This window comes from Oncorhynchus gorbuscha, linkage group LG10 (genome assembly GCF_021184085.1).
Source record: "Oncorhynchus gorbuscha isolate QuinsamMale2020 ecotype Even-year linkage group LG10, OgorEven_v1.0, whole genome shotgun sequence".
NCBI lineage: Eukaryota > Metazoa > Chordata > Actinopteri > Salmoniformes > Salmonidae > Oncorhynchus > Oncorhynchus gorbuscha.
This window is the reverse complement of record NC_060182.1, coordinates 65,021,511-65,036,688: the sequence shown is the minus strand read 5'-3', so window position 1 is coordinate 65,036,688 and position 15,178 is coordinate 65,021,511. Positions and strand designations below refer to the sequence as shown.

General features: G+C 46.7%; 1 protein-coding gene across 3 annotated transcripts in view; it reads left to right on the top strand.

Annotated features, from left to right (window-relative positions):
* Window positions 1-15,178, top strand: part of LOC124046352 (rho guanine nucleotide exchange factor TIAM2-like) — a 106,528-nt gene that overhangs the window by 8,064 nt on the left and 83,286 nt on the right. The window contains exon 1 of one of the 3 annotated variants that reach the window (XM_046366646.1): window positions 9,713-9,857. The exons of the other annotated variants lie outside the window; for them this stretch is intronic. The gene's annotated coding sequence lies outside the window, so the exon portion shown is untranslated. Of the gene's footprint in view, window positions 1-9,712; window positions 9,858-15,178 lie in introns of those variants that run through there. 3 annotated transcript variants of the gene reach the window in all.

Below are 15,178 nucleotides of genomic sequence, written 5' to 3'. Positions count from 1 at the left end.
TTATATTTGGCCTTTGAGGCAATGGGAGAAGAGTGATGTGCATGTAGTTTGGGCAGCTGTGTGTGGAGTAGAGCTATTAAAAGCAGGTGAGTTCAAGCTGGTGTCAACAGTGTCCTGGCAGGGACTTCACCACCGGCCTGGTTACCATACTGACAGGCAAATGACTGGCACGACCACCACTTCCTGTCCCGTTGGCTCCCTCCCATCGCGAAAAGGACACAGGACACCAAACCATAGTTTGTCATTGGCTCACTCATAGGGGCGGATGTCCGGACCCAGATTTAATCCGACTTCTGGCCTGAAAAGCCCTTTCAAATCAAGTCTCTCTTGTAAGATTTCGATCTTCAATTTAAGATTTAAAAGTGCTTTTCACTCGAGGGTTAGGCTTAATATCCGTCTGTGAAACGGCCCAGTTGTTTCCTAAAATCACTTCTGCGAAAGGCCTTGCGCGCCAGATGCCCTGGGACTAGGGATCTATTCATTTAATTTTGTTCATTGGTCAGACCGTTGAGACATGACTACAATGAACGATTTCCCCAAGTATGTCTGTAGCAATCTGTTCCAGTATTTGATCCATTACTACACAAGCTTATTGTTGGTTAGCGGGACTGGTGTCCAGCTGAATAGTCCATGGCTTATTCATGTCCAGGTTGACACCCCTAAATGGCTACAGATCGAAGCCTTTGAGGAGATTTTTATTTTATTTCACCTTTATTTAACCAGGTAGGCTAGTTGAGAACAAGTTCTCATTTGCAACTGCGACCTGGCCAAGATAAAGCATAGCAGTGTGAACAGACAACACAGAGTTACACATGGAATAAACAATTAACAAGTCAATAACACAGTAGAAAAAAATGGGCAGTCTATATACAATGTTAATGTGTTCGTTCAAATTGAAGTGGGCTTCTTGCATGGGGAAACGAAGATCGAATGAGGGGGCGACAGAGTAGCCTAGTGGTTAGAGTGTTGGACTAGTAACAGGTAAGGTTGCAAGTTCAAACCCCCAAGCTGACATGGTACAAATCTGTCGTTCTGCCCCTGAACAGGCAGTTAACCCATTGTTCCTAGGCCGTCATTGAAAATAAGAATTTGTTCTTAACGGACTTGCCTGGTTAAATAAAGGTTAAAAAAAAGTAGAGGGTTTTAAGCGACGTGCCAAGTGAGCTCGCAAGGTTAAGCCTCATGGTGCAGAAGATGGACGGTTCCTGAGTCTTGTCACGGAGTGGAGATGTCCGTGTCGAGTCCTAAGCTCATCGAAGCTCAGGATTACTTCAATACCTGCCTGTCCTCTATCCTGCAGCAGGACTCTTTACATTTACAGAGGATCACAAATGCTCATCTATGTGCCCTCCCATCCATTACCTGTCATAATGTGGTAGATCACCTGAAACCTCAATCCCAAGCCAAGGCTATAGACTATGGAGTGGCAGCTAACATAACAGCAGTGTGTGTGAGATAAGGTGTACATTTTGGTAAAAGCCCTACCTCCGTAACGGGACTTCAGGTTGCTGCACAAGCTGCAGTTCTGACTGAGCCCCTGTATTGTCAGCTCCACATGGTATCAGTGATGTAGCGTTATTGTGCTGAGGGCCACGGGTAACAGCCAGGGGTGTAATACAGATAATGAGCAGCACAGACACTAACACAGGTGTGATACCCGCTGCATGCATATACTTGTCATTGCCAGGTGTGTGTGTGTGTGTGTGTGTGTGTGTGTGTGTGTGTGTGTGTGTGTGTGTGTGTGTGTGTGTGTGTGTGTGTGTGTGTGTGTGTGTGTGTGTGTGTGTGTGTGTCAGGGAATATCTAAACATATGAACACTAGTCCAGATGGGAGGAAGAAAGGCAGTTGGTAGTTGCCATAGTGTGCACCCCCATCCCTGTTTCCTAACCTACTTTACCAGTCAAGCACAACAATGGTAATTGTGATTGAGCTAGCCGAACCCTCCAGTAGCCACCAGGCCCCAGTGACCATCTACCTCTATTGGAAGAGTAAACACAGCACAGCTGGGACGCTATTGGCTGAAGGGCTCCGTTAGGCGCTATGTATTGTCCAGTATTGTTCTATGTAATGGATGCGGATGAGTCTCTTCCTACCTGCTCATCAGTGAGGCTCTGATGACCGATCTCCACCGACTCACCCTTTCTTATCTCCACCATCAGGGCTAAGAGCAGCCGACACCTCTAGTAAAAAAACAGACCACAGTAAACTTTCACGTGTAAAAGCTACTGATGTGGGTTGATGATAAACACTTGATTTTCTTTTGTCAGTCACCTACCACGCAGAACAGCTTGCGCGAGTCTCCGGCTCAAGGGTTCTGGCTTTTTTTTTGAGAAATGAAGAGCTGTGGAGACTGTCTGAGAGCTTGGCTGCAGCAGCACTTGTGTGGAATGTGAGATGCATTTTCAGCCTCATTAACGCCGCTCTCACTCTCTCACATTAGCAGCTTAGTTTGATGCAGGAGTGAGAGCTCCTTCCACCCCCAGTCTCAGACTTTGTCATTCAGTCATTTGGCATCAGACCAATGTAAACAGCGAAGGCCTTGATTGCTCTCGGTCATCAGCAACCCTGAAATCCAAAACACTGAATTCGCTCAATTAGAATTGAATCAAGAAGCAAAATGTATCAAAGTCATGTTTCCTGGAGAGATACTGTCTTTATGCCTGGTTTGGCCTGAAGCTCAGCCGCTGTAGGGGAGCCTGTTTGGCATCGGAGGAGCTTCAGGTACAATGATTGCGTAGATGGCTGGTTTAGATTTGCTTTGGTTTACAAACGCAACGTCCTGTTAGAAATGTCGAGAGGCATTCATGGGAAACGGGAGCTGTTAATGTGTGTTTGTGTGGGTGTGTCTGTCTGTGCCCTCCAGATGTCACGAGACTCGCCCCATCCTGTGTTTCTCAACGCAGTCCACCCAGGCCAGAACACCCCAGCATGCACTGTCTGTGCCAAGGCCCAAGGCTGGCCTTTTCTAGAATCGTTACATAAGACGGTTTGACTCTATATCACTGTTTCCTGGCTAGCAGGACATAGCGGGTTGGCTCATGGTCTCTATACATCCATACCAGCCTGATCGACCCACCCTGCTCGACCCTCGGCTGGGTTTATTTTCTCAGCAGTTACAGGTGCGAATGGGGAACATTTAGTTAGTTCCTCTCCAGGAATGAATGAGTCCGTACCAGCTGAGCTGAGACGGGACAAGGTGGTCTGGAGGAGTGGAGACAGATGTTTTGTTTCTCCTCTTGATTACGTTCGTAGTGCTACTGTGTGACACGGAATATGTTTCAGTCTGCACTCTGCAATGCACACAGTTCACCTGCTCATAGTGTTCCACTTCATTTCAGCCACCGCAGGAATTGTTCTCATGTAATTGATGGCTCTTGTATCTCAAGTGATTTGTGTTCCAGATCAACAGAGATGGGAAGGGTGCTACCTTTTTAAACAGAATCAACGGGGTGAATCTCGTCATCGTCGGTCTCGTCACCCCCTTCTGTTGGTGTCCAGCAGTGGAGGGTCGTGCAGACCCTGGGTGTTAGGCCTACCTTGATTGTGACTGACCCAGCCGTTGGTGCAATATTAATGAATCTCATACCCTCAAATGATGTTATCGAGGACAGCCAAGTGCTTCCATTTTCTAAAATGCCATATTTTAACATTTTAGTTGTCTAGCCAGAGAGGGTTCACTGCCGGGTCACTATTTAAGAAGGCTCTGCTTTGTGCCCTTTTCATTTAGATATGAGGCCTGTGATGATCACTGAACCGTCCTTCCCATAACAGTACAGTAAAGATGAACAACCATCGTTGAGTAGACATTAACAGTACATAACAGGTGTGTGTGTGGTGTATAGTAGCACAGTGCAGTATATGACGGGCAATTCCTGTCTGTCGACATTCAGCTGTCATTTGAGACGGTGGCTCCTAATCTGTAGCCACTCAATCCGAAAGTTGTTAAAGGTACGAGACCAAAGAAAGAGACCGCCTCCTTTATGGACTGTCCTCCACTCCTCAGTCCAGCCACTGTCTCTTTAAGAGCAGAATGCTCACCTCTCTGAGAAGCTCCTTTATGGACTGTCCTCCACTCCTCAGTCCAGCCACTGTCCCTTTAAGAGCAGAATGCTCACCTCTCTGAGAAGCTCCTTTATGGACTGTCCTCCACTCCTCAGTCCAGCCACTGTCCCTTTAAGAGCAGAATGCTCACCTCTCTGAGAAGCTCCTTTATGGACTGTCCTCCACTACTCAGTCCAGCTACTGTCCCTTTAAGAGCAGAATGCTCACCTCTCTGAGAAGCTCCTTTATGGACTGTCCTCCACTCCTCAGTCCAGCCACTGTCTCTTTAGGAGCAGAATGCTCACCTCTCTCTGAGAAGCTCCTTTATGGACTGTCCTCCACTCCTCGGTCCAGCCACTGTCCCTTTAAGAGCAGAATGCTCACCTCTCTCTGAGAAGCTCCTTTATGGACTGTCCTCCACTCCTCAGTCCAGCCACTGTCCCTTTAAGAGCAGAATGCTCACCTCTCTGAGAAGCTCCTTTATGGACTGTCCTCCACTCCTCAGTCCAGCCATTGTCCCTTTCAGAGCAGAATGCTCACCTCTCTCTGAGAAGCTCCTTTATGGACTGTCCTCCACTCCTCAGTCCAGCCACTGTCCCTTTAAGAGCAGAATGCTCACCTCTCTGAGAAGCTCCTTTATGGACTGTCCTCCACTCCTCAGTCCAGCCACTGTCCCTTTAAGAGCAGAATGCTCACCTCTCTCTGAGAAGCTCCTTTATGGACTGTCCTCCACTCCTCAGTCCAGCCACTGTCCCTTTAAGAGCAGAATGCTCACCTCTCTCTGAGAAGCTCCTTTATGGACTGTCCTCCACTCCTCAGTCCAGCCACTGTCCCTTTAAGAGCAGAATGCTCACCTCTCTGAGAAGCTCCTTTATGGACTGTCCTCCACTCCTCAGTCCAGCCACTGTCCCTTTAAGAGCAGAATGCTCACCTCTCTGAGAAGCTCCTTTATGGACTGTCCTCCACTCCTCAGTCCAGCCACTGTCCCTTTAAGAGCAGAATGCTCACCTCTCCGAGAAGCTTGCAGTTAGTTGGTGTCCATGCATTTGTGATGTAATACCCCTCTCTCTGCCCAGGCCTGACACTCTGCTGCCCTTTAGGATTAGTGGCTGCGGGTCATCTCTCACAGTCCCTCGTGGTTTGGTCCACACTCAACAGGCTCTTTGTTGGCAGCTCCAGATGGGCCGGCCTGGATGGGGGGGGGTGCGAGGGCACAGTGCCTTCAGTTTAGCCTGGCTCTCTTGGGGAACGGAAGGATTGAGTCACAGGCGAATGATTTTTTTTGTTGGCATATCCTGTGTGCAGTTAAGCAACTGCTGGCCATTGGAGAAGTGTGTGACCATGTGTGTTTTTTCTTCTGGTGAGAGAAACCCTCTCTTCAGAAGTGGTAGAGATGAGTGTGTGGGGCGGTAGCAGTAGCACATGTTGTGTTATGTGGCACTGCGTCTAACTGCACTCCACCCAACTGAATAATAGGAACTGTGTGTAAAACCCTATGGCCTACCATGGGCATCCCCTATGACGACGGAACGGCTGTCATCTAGCCGTATGGCTATGGTCTCCTCAATCCTGCGTTTCTCAATGGAAACTCCATTGCCAACTATGCTTAAAAACGTCCTTCATTCTGTGTGTTTCTGAGTTCTTCCATTTTGTGATCTTGTGTGTGTTTCGTTACCTTTCGTTACCTTACTCGATTGCAGTGCCGTCCCAGATGTGTTTGTGAATGAACAGCAGACGGTTTGCTAGAGATGCGGGACGAAATTGATACAGTTACGTATCGGGATTATTTTTGATGACATATCATTTTGACAATATCAGAGTATTATTTTAACTCTAGTTGGCTGTACCTGCCTTCATAGCTTGTTCTCATCTTTTTAAATTAGGGAGCCAATTTTGTTTTCAGCGATCTTATTTCCATGACTGGTCTAAGCTCTTTCTTGTCCCTCTGCAGCAGACGTATGGTGAGCAAAATATTTTGTAACATCCAATCGCAATAAAACCACAGTATCGAATCACAGTACATATAGAATCGTGAATTGCGATGCACATATTATCGGCACCAAAGTATAGTGATAGTATCGTGAGGTCCCTGGCAATTCCCAGCCCTAATGTTTACTAGTTAAGTGCTCATCTCATCTTCACATTATAATGTGTGTGACTCAACTCCTGGCTGTGTAAAATCATTTATTCACAGTTGGATGAGATCAGTGATTAATGGAACACACCCTATCAGGCGACTCATAAGCCTGATGTCAGCTGGAACTGTCTGGGAGAGGAGACATGGATGTCTGACAGTACTAGGTGTGGCAAGTCTTCATTTAAGTGAAATATAGCCTAATATGTTTTGGCATTGGCTTGTTTCTGTCAATCTTAGCTTGGGCTTCAGTAGTCTCTGTGATGCGGAGTTAGCAGACAGATTTTTATTTGTACAGATTTGCCCGTTTTATCTGATATCCAATGTTTATTACTGGCAAGCACAGAATCTTATTATGATGGAATGATTCCATGAGGTATTATTTTTGTCCCTCTAAGTCATTCTGTAGCCGATAGTCTGACTCCTGAGGGCTAATTTAGGCTGGCTGTGTGTTTTCAGTAGAAGCAGGCGGGCTGGGCAGGACACTGGAGGAAAAGCAGCAGGCTCTGTGGTTAGCTGCTCGCGTGGAGAGGTCAGCCTCGCTGGAAACTTGTGGTTCTTTTTCATACTAACAATGATATTTTACAGTAAATAGTTTCATATCCATGTCCATTTACTGATAATAACAGTGTAGTGAAAAGCCAGGAACTAGGGTTTCCTTAGCTGTAGCCTCAGTCCAAAGCAAACATTATAGATTCCTGGAATGTTCTCTCTGGTTTGTCTGTTCTACTGCCTTCATTCTCCCGCTCTCTTCATCACTTTCATTATTACCTTCATTATTACCTTCATCTATTGGAGGTTTGATGTAAGAGAGTGCTGTTAATGCAGAGCCTCCTGGTCTAAGATAGTCGGAGAAGCCATTTTAATGCACTCAGAGTATGTATTATACACCAGGTGGCTATTTTTATAAATGTTTAATTTAATTTAACTAGACAAGTCAGGTAAGAACAAATTCTTATTTACAATGATGGCCTACCCCGGCCAAACCCGGACGGCGCTGGGCCAATTGTGCGCCGCTCTATGGGACCCCCGATCACGGCCATTTGTGATACAGCCCGGGATCGAACCAGGGTCTGTAGTGACGCCTCTAGCACTGCGATGCAGTGCCACTTGGGAGCTATATCTGACATGGCGATGAGAAAGTCCATGAGAGTTACTCTTCATCCGTTGGGGGATGGTTTAATGCCAGGCCTGCCTGTTTCTGCTAATTATGCTATCCTGTAGTCCCACAGGCTTCTCACGGCTAACCCCCCTCCCTGCCAAGTGTCTGGGCTTTTAGATCTGCTACAACTGTGCTTACATATTTATAACACAGTCACACACCACCTTTCTATGCTACACTTCCACAGTAGGAGCTCGCTCACTCAACATGCCTTGCATCAGACAATCACACACATTCATCAACATAGAGAAACTTAGAAATGCAGGCAGTTTGTACTTTAGACATTGTAGGCATACCACAGTGTGTGTCAGACTGACTATTAGAGCTTGCAGAGTTGGACTGTACTGCTGTCCTGGCTGATGTTTGGCCGTGTGTATGCTTTCCAGTGACATCAAATTCTCTTATTTCCTGCATTTTCCTGTCATTATTCAACACCCTCTCAGGAGTCGACGAGTCCGAGGCTGGATGACAGAACACGCTATAGGCTAGTCTAGGGGTAGATAACCTGGAGCTAGAGAGAGAGAGTGTCTGTCTCTTTCTTTCTCTCTGGTTAGTGACGGACCAGTTGCTTTCTCGATCTGCCCACCTGTGAGAAGCCAAACAGAAAGTGTTCTGTATCCCCCCACGCCAGATTAAGGAATGAAGGCGCAGAATAAAGACCCCCCTTGTCCTCTTATGAAGGATCAGCTTGACCCCTCTGACCTCCAGGGCTGAAGCATCTGCCTGACCATTAGCAGCGTGCTCTACATGCCACAGACAGGCCAGACTGCCAGAGCATCTGCCAGACTGCCAGAGCATCTGCCAGAGCACAGTAATACGACATCCGATTTGTTCATTTCTATAAATTAGTATATTTGACTTGCCTTAAGATTTTAGCTGTCCTCTAAATGTTCCCTAAGCACCGCTGTCTCGTAGTATTCAACCTCGTGGTGATATTAGCGTGCGTTTCCTCGTCAGAGGCCTTGCATGGCTGCCTAACGAGTGTGGGTCTCTGACATTCTTTGGGCTCTTCATGGCTGGGTTAATAATGGGCTTGGCATCGGCTTTAATTCAATCGCGTCAGTAAAAGGGCTGCACATGTGGCACAGCTGCTAGTGCTTTACCCCCTAGCCGAAGTGCCAGTCTGGTTCTGCGTCCGCTACGTCAGCTGCATTGTCGCCCTTTTTTTGGAGTGATAGGTTCTGTTGAGAGTATGAAAGACTTGTGTTTGACCGTGGTTTAAATCTAATCAGCCGACACTTGCCTTGTCCCAGACTCAGAGAAACTGGTGTAAGTGTTTTTTTTAGTGTCAGTGTTTGCTTGCCTGTGTTTGTCCTTTTCAGCCTCTAAGATTGATCCCATTGCTGGTTTGCCGAATAGCAGTTGTTTTGGGTTATATTTCGAGGGCGTCTATATATTTTAATAAATACACATAAGTCGACATTGGAAGTGATAATTATTCAACAGTCATTTTTAGCCCTGCTCTTTGGATTGGTTTTATGACCTTTCTGCCAAATGAAACACAGAGGAGACTAAATGTGTTTCAAATTGAATAGAAGAGGCCTGAGGAAAAGTGCACACGCGGACACACACACACAGCGAAAGTAAATAACATTGCATGAGTACCAGTGTGTATAGCTTGTAGGCTGACCCTGACACAGTTCTTGTAAGTAATCTGTTTTGCTGGTTGGACGTGGAGCATCTGTTGTATAGCTCTGCAGGTGGTCAAGCTGTTCTGCTCGTGGGGCTGAGCTGAACACTCCTCTGTGGGACGGTCCAGTGTGGCCTCCTTTTCTCAGACTGTTACCAACCAGCCTTCTGTATATCAATACAACCAGGGGCTCCCACAACCTGGATGGAATAGCCACTCACAGCTGTGCGTTTATGACCAGGTGGAATGAGGTAAAGTCCAATCCAACTGATTACAGATAATGAGATGGCAATGAGGGAATCGTAGTCCTGGTCCTCCCATCTGGTATCAAAGTCAGCAGCTTGTCAATGGATTGCGAACGTGAAGGCATTCGTTGAACTATTCTGGAAAATTCTCCATAACACACAATTGCTGTGAGTCAGTGTCCCGTCCGTTGGCGTGTGGAGAGAGTTGTTTTGCAGGCAGGGTAACCTCTCTTCAGAGAGACGTTCCGGTGTGGTCAGCAGAATTCCTCAGTCAGCTCAGCTCTCTGAAGCGTGTGTACAGATGGACTGAGGCTGGCTCCTGGCCATCACGCATTCCACGCCTTTGGCATGATCAGGCAGAGTGGATCACATTCCTGACCTATGCCTATAGTCCAGCCTGTATCTGTTCATCTACCAGGTACACTGGACTTTGAACCGCAATATAGAGAGACACCTTTTTAATGACACAGGGCTACTTTGCTTCATTGATGGTGTTTAACTGTCCTCGTTTAACACATATTTTTGCATACCTCGCTCATCGTTATTGTGGTCGGCACAGGGATAAATGACAACTTAATTCGTACAACTCCCGAGAACAAAGGCAGGTCTTATCCTGCTGCGAACAGAACGGAAGCATACAGCAGGTTTGTCAGTTGCACTTCTCGGAACCAAAGTCCTTATTTGTGACATAAGCTCAGCTACAGTGGAGATTTCCGTGACCTTTTGTCTCTCTCCTGGGTGGTATAGAGTTCTGTTTACATCGTACCACTTTAACCATGGCGTCTACTCATTTAGCGTGTGTGTGTGTGTAGGCTATTTATGTGTGTCTGTTTGTTTGTGTACTCCAGAAGTGGTGTAGACCAGGCGCAGCATGTCGGGGTCTCCAAACAGCTTAAATGAGTCCTGATGGATGGTTTATGTTGTAAAGGGTTGTCTCTGGCCTTTTGTTTACACGGCTCTGATGTAGACCCTGTCAGAACACCGCTAGCCATCTAGTTACATCCCTGCCCTCTCCTCTGAGAGAACCTAAAGTGTGTTCCATTATATGCGTGTGGAACAGCCACAGCAGACCGGGCGACTCCCAGGCATGCCACGGTCAGAGCTACACAAGTGCCCATCGAGACCGCGTAGTGCGGACATGGAAGGGTCTCTGACATTGATCCTTTCGTTGCCTTTGCACTACTTTTTATTGTCATTCATATATTTATCAATTCCCATTTTTATTAATTCAATTAAATTATTTACCATCTGCTCGTGTGTCCAAGTCGTATAACCTGGTGCCTCTGGGGAGCTTGTGATCTAGCCCGTGGTGAATTGGATCAAATAGTGACTTTAGTGATTCAATGTCTGTGTGGCTTGACTCTGGCTCTATTTAGAGCCAAAATGGTCACTCCTTTTCCTCAAAAAGGGAACAGAAACCTCCTACTGGAAACCTACAGGCAAAATATGGACCCACTTGGCACAGTGGAGCTGGAACAGTTAACGTCAACCTGTCCTTTGGGCTTCCTACATACGCCGGACACCCAGTCAACCCGATTCAATTGAAAGACCAGAGAACAGTTTATAGACACCCCGCCAGCACGACTCACGTGCCCAATGTGTTATATTGTAGGGGCGGGGAAGAGCGGGATGGCGGTGTGGGCTGGGGATACGGCTGTTTGGGTTTGAAGTTGACCTTGAGGATTTGAAGGAAAGCTGATCTCACGGATGTGAGCATCTGCTACAGCCTCTGTAGCTCCCATCTACCCTGTAGAGGAGGAAACTGGCGTGTTTGACAGCCGTGCCGTGTCTTCCTGGGCTAGCCCCACAGTGATGGGTGGAGAACTGTTTCCCTGGGCCCCTCTAGCCTCCTAGCTGGCTCTCTGGCAAGGAGAGCCCTCAGACCTAGACCATGGAGCCTGTGGCTTCACTGCTATCCCATGGGAGGGATGTCGTGTCGGCTCCCACCTCGACCTCAGCGATAATGAGATTGAGGTGTGTCTTTTCCAGCTCGAACTATGAGAGTTAAACATGTCACAGCTTCTCTTCTGAGTGTCTTAGGGTGTCATCTTCCTTCCCACAGCAGGAGAACGGCAGGCGTACATCAGTGTTCCATCAGCTTCAGTCCTCATTAAGCTGCCTAATGGACAGAGGAAGGTTGTCTTGGGGGGTTAAACTTTTCACACACACACACACACACACTTGTTTTTGATCAATCAAGTTGATTGATTGCAACTTTGAAGGTGTGTATTTTCTATGCATGCAGCATTCCCTTTCTCTGCTAAACACACACACACACTGCTGACAGAAGCCATGCTAAATGGATAGTGACACTCCTGGGCGGATCATAAGGCTCTCTCTCCACTGAACATGGCAGTAGATGTGCTGTTTACTCCCAGCTCCGACTTCGGGTCTAGTACCGTCTCTGTCAGTGAAGAGGAAAACACACAGGCTGCCTTGAAGTAGTTCTGGGGCGAGAGCATCTCTGACACGCAGCTCTTTGTAGACTCCTTCCACTGGGGCCTGATCTGACAGGGGACTTGACAAAGGAGGTTGATCAGGCTGTCGATCTGGGCTTACTGCTTCCACTTTGGTATAACTGAGGAGAGCTAACAGACAGTAGGAGAAGTCAGGGAGGTAATATAGAGTTCTCACAACATGGCCCCGAGAAAGGGACATATGATGACTCTTAGTGGTTGTGCTTTGTTCATCCCAAATGTATTGATAGTGTAGAATTACCTGGGTTTTAAGTTGCTTTGTCCACATCGGAGAGCTTTAGTGTCAGGATGTGCTGAGATTCATCGGTCTCCACTTGTCTTCCTGGTGCTAGCAGACAGACGACATCCTCCTCTCAGGAGGAGAGCCAGACCAACATGGCCAGAGACAGGAGGGAGGTAGTTCAGTTTAGACAAGAACAAGAGACCTGACCTCTAAACTCTGACCCTGGATCATTGACATCATGGGGTCTGAATTCCACCTTCACTTTCTTTTGTTCTCTCGCTCTCTCTCGTACTCTCTCTATCCCTCCCTCTCCCATATCTTCCCATCCTACCTCCCTCCAAAGCTGTAATTTCCATCAAATATTCCATGTTGTGAATATTTCAATCCCGCTGGGTGTTGCTACTCAAATCCCCCCACGAGCTGTATAATCAATGGCATCAGATTACAAATGGCGCCCAGCTACCAGAATGCATCTGTCACAGTGTTGGGGAGAGACACTGGGTTATTAGCATGCTGAGTTAATGCCTCTCTCTCTCTGTTTTCTCTCTCTCTCCCATGGGGTTCAGTGTCAGCCGATAGTTTATTGCAGGGAGGTTTAGACATTATCAATGGGGCTGAGATGAGGTGTGAAATTAATTTGACGGCTTTTCCATGAACTGCCATTACACAATCCCCTAAATGAAAATGTCTACCGTTTACTAGGTCCTGTCTCCTGGAGCACACTGACCTGGGAAGTCTGAATTAAGTTGGCAAAAGCATCACCAGAAGACTCGTGCATCGGCATCTATACTGCTCTCTCTTGGTTCCTTATGACAGTTTGGATAGAGCGAAACCGTGATTCACTCCCTAATTTCCTTAACCCTCACTCACTGTCTCAGTGTGGGACGAGAGGGCAAGCCGGGTTGGTCCTACTATGGCGATTATAGAGCGCGAGGGGAGGAGAGGGGGAAGGTCATCGATGGTGGGTGGTAAATGCTGCAGTTTTGTCCCGGTAGTGTGTCTCCTCTGACTGAGCGGGAGGATTGAACGGTGGAGGCTATCACGGGTTGAGGGGTATCACTGGACGCGTTATCAGGGTGGTGTGTGAAAGGACTAACCCTACAGTTCACCAAACATCGGCCCTCACACTCTCCCAGCCCTGCACGCCCAAACCCATTGCTATGTAAAGCACTTTTAGACCTAGCTAGTGAAAAGCGCCATATAAATGCAGTCCATTACTATCATTATGTACTACAATGTGCCTCTGCACTTTTCAAGGATTTTATCTGTCAAGGTGCTGAGTAGGAGTCAGCCCAAATGGCATGTGGATGTACGTTGCACGAGGCTCCTGTCTGAGAGGAGAGGAGAGGGGAGAGAGATTATCCCCCGATGAGATCCTGCCCCCTCAGAGCTCATTCAGCCTGTTAATTGAGCCTAATTATGGTCAGTCCTTTCATTGAGCTCAACGGAACTACCCACACCTGCTCTGTGTGAATATGTATTATGCTGCTCTCGCTTCCTTCCTCACACTCTTTTCATTATGGTTCTATGCTTCTGGATGTGTGTTTTGACTGTCACTGGTATGATCTTTCTCTTTCTTCCTTCCTTTCTTTGTCTCTCTTTCTGCTTCTCTGCCTCTGAAAGTGTGTTGGCTAACCCCCTCCACTCTAAAGCCTCTACAAAAGCCTTTTGAGATTTCCCAGACGAGTCCACGAGGGCCATTATGCTGCTGACATTGTTTGGACCCTCTGAATGCTGCTCTTACTGTTGCCAACATTGTGAACCTGACTCCTCTTGCACATGCAGCCGGCCAAGAACAGCTTATTCTTTTACAGCTATTCGTGGACAATGGGCCAACTACAAGCATCATTAGTGGATCCTTTTCTGAAATATTAGGTTACAATGTTGGCATTTGTAAGAGTTTCACAAATCATTTTGATTGGTCTCAAGTACAGTAGCGGTGGCGTGGGTAAATTACCAGGGAAGCCAAGCCAGGGGGGAAAAGCCATATTACAACCTCTGTATTGTGATAATTGCGTTGTTTGCTCTATAACCTGTTAGATCGTATGCCTTGACACTGTGATCTATAGGCCTAAAGCCGAGACAATAAGAAGACACAGTGGCAGAATAAATTCAACCACACCTTTGTTTCATCACAAAACCCGGAGCGCAACCTCAGTCCGGTGAAGTCCACAAAACATATTGCATTTAACAAACAGTCACATGACCTACAAAATGTTTCCGACATTTTCGAACTACTAAACTATTGATTTAGAACCAAGGAGAGTTGTCAATAAGAAAACATTTCAACTTCAACATCATCTAATCACCTCTGCTTAGTCTAATACCGTGACAACTAAAAAAAGAAAAGACCATAAGCAATTTAGTCCAATCACTGTAAGCTAAATATGATGTGGCTGTCCATGGTACTGATTTTTAAGTGTGCGCATGCAAATAGAAAAAACATGTTGACTCACCCTACTTGTAGAGAAATGCCAATGCCATCCTCTTTCATGTTGCTTAAACTGTCTATGACTCTGTCATTCAGTTCACGCTTTTAGTTTTTGTTGTCTTGCTAGCCTAACTTCATGGGCAACGATGCGCCAGGCCAGCTAGTTACCATTAGCATTAGCTACAGCACATGTTGAACTTCTATCTTCTGTACATGTTGAACTTCCATCTTCTCAGGCCAGGGGCACAATGTATGAATTTATGGTTGGATCAGAATCACAGTTATAATCATTGGCCAGCATGAAGAATTAAGCAAAACCACAAGTTCAAATCCCTATCTCCACCCGTGGCTGATCAGAATCACAGTTATAATCATTGGCCAGCATGAAGAATTAAGCAAAACCACAAGTTCAAATCCCTATCTCCACCCGTGACTGATTTGGGAAAGGGACTATTTTAGCTAGCTAGCCACCGGACTACAACGACACAATGAGATGCAACGTTTGGCTTCTGATGTCATGTGATAAACATTTCTAGCTTCTAATTACCTGCTGAACATCAATTTGACTGTGCGGTTTAAATCCTGTGCGGTTTAAATCTAAGCAATGCATTTGTTTTGAGCACCAGAGGTCACTCTATTCCTGTCGGTACTTGGAAAATAAAGGAGTGGCTCACACAACCTGGTGGGGAAAAGAAGGAACAGCCTTTGGAAATGTCTGGCATACTTCAGACCAGCAACTGGCCCTGCTGTGCTGTGGCTTTCTCAATGGGCCAGTTTCAACGAAGGTTCTGTGTAGAGGAGCATGTGTGTTTTTAGAAAGGTGGTCACAATTTG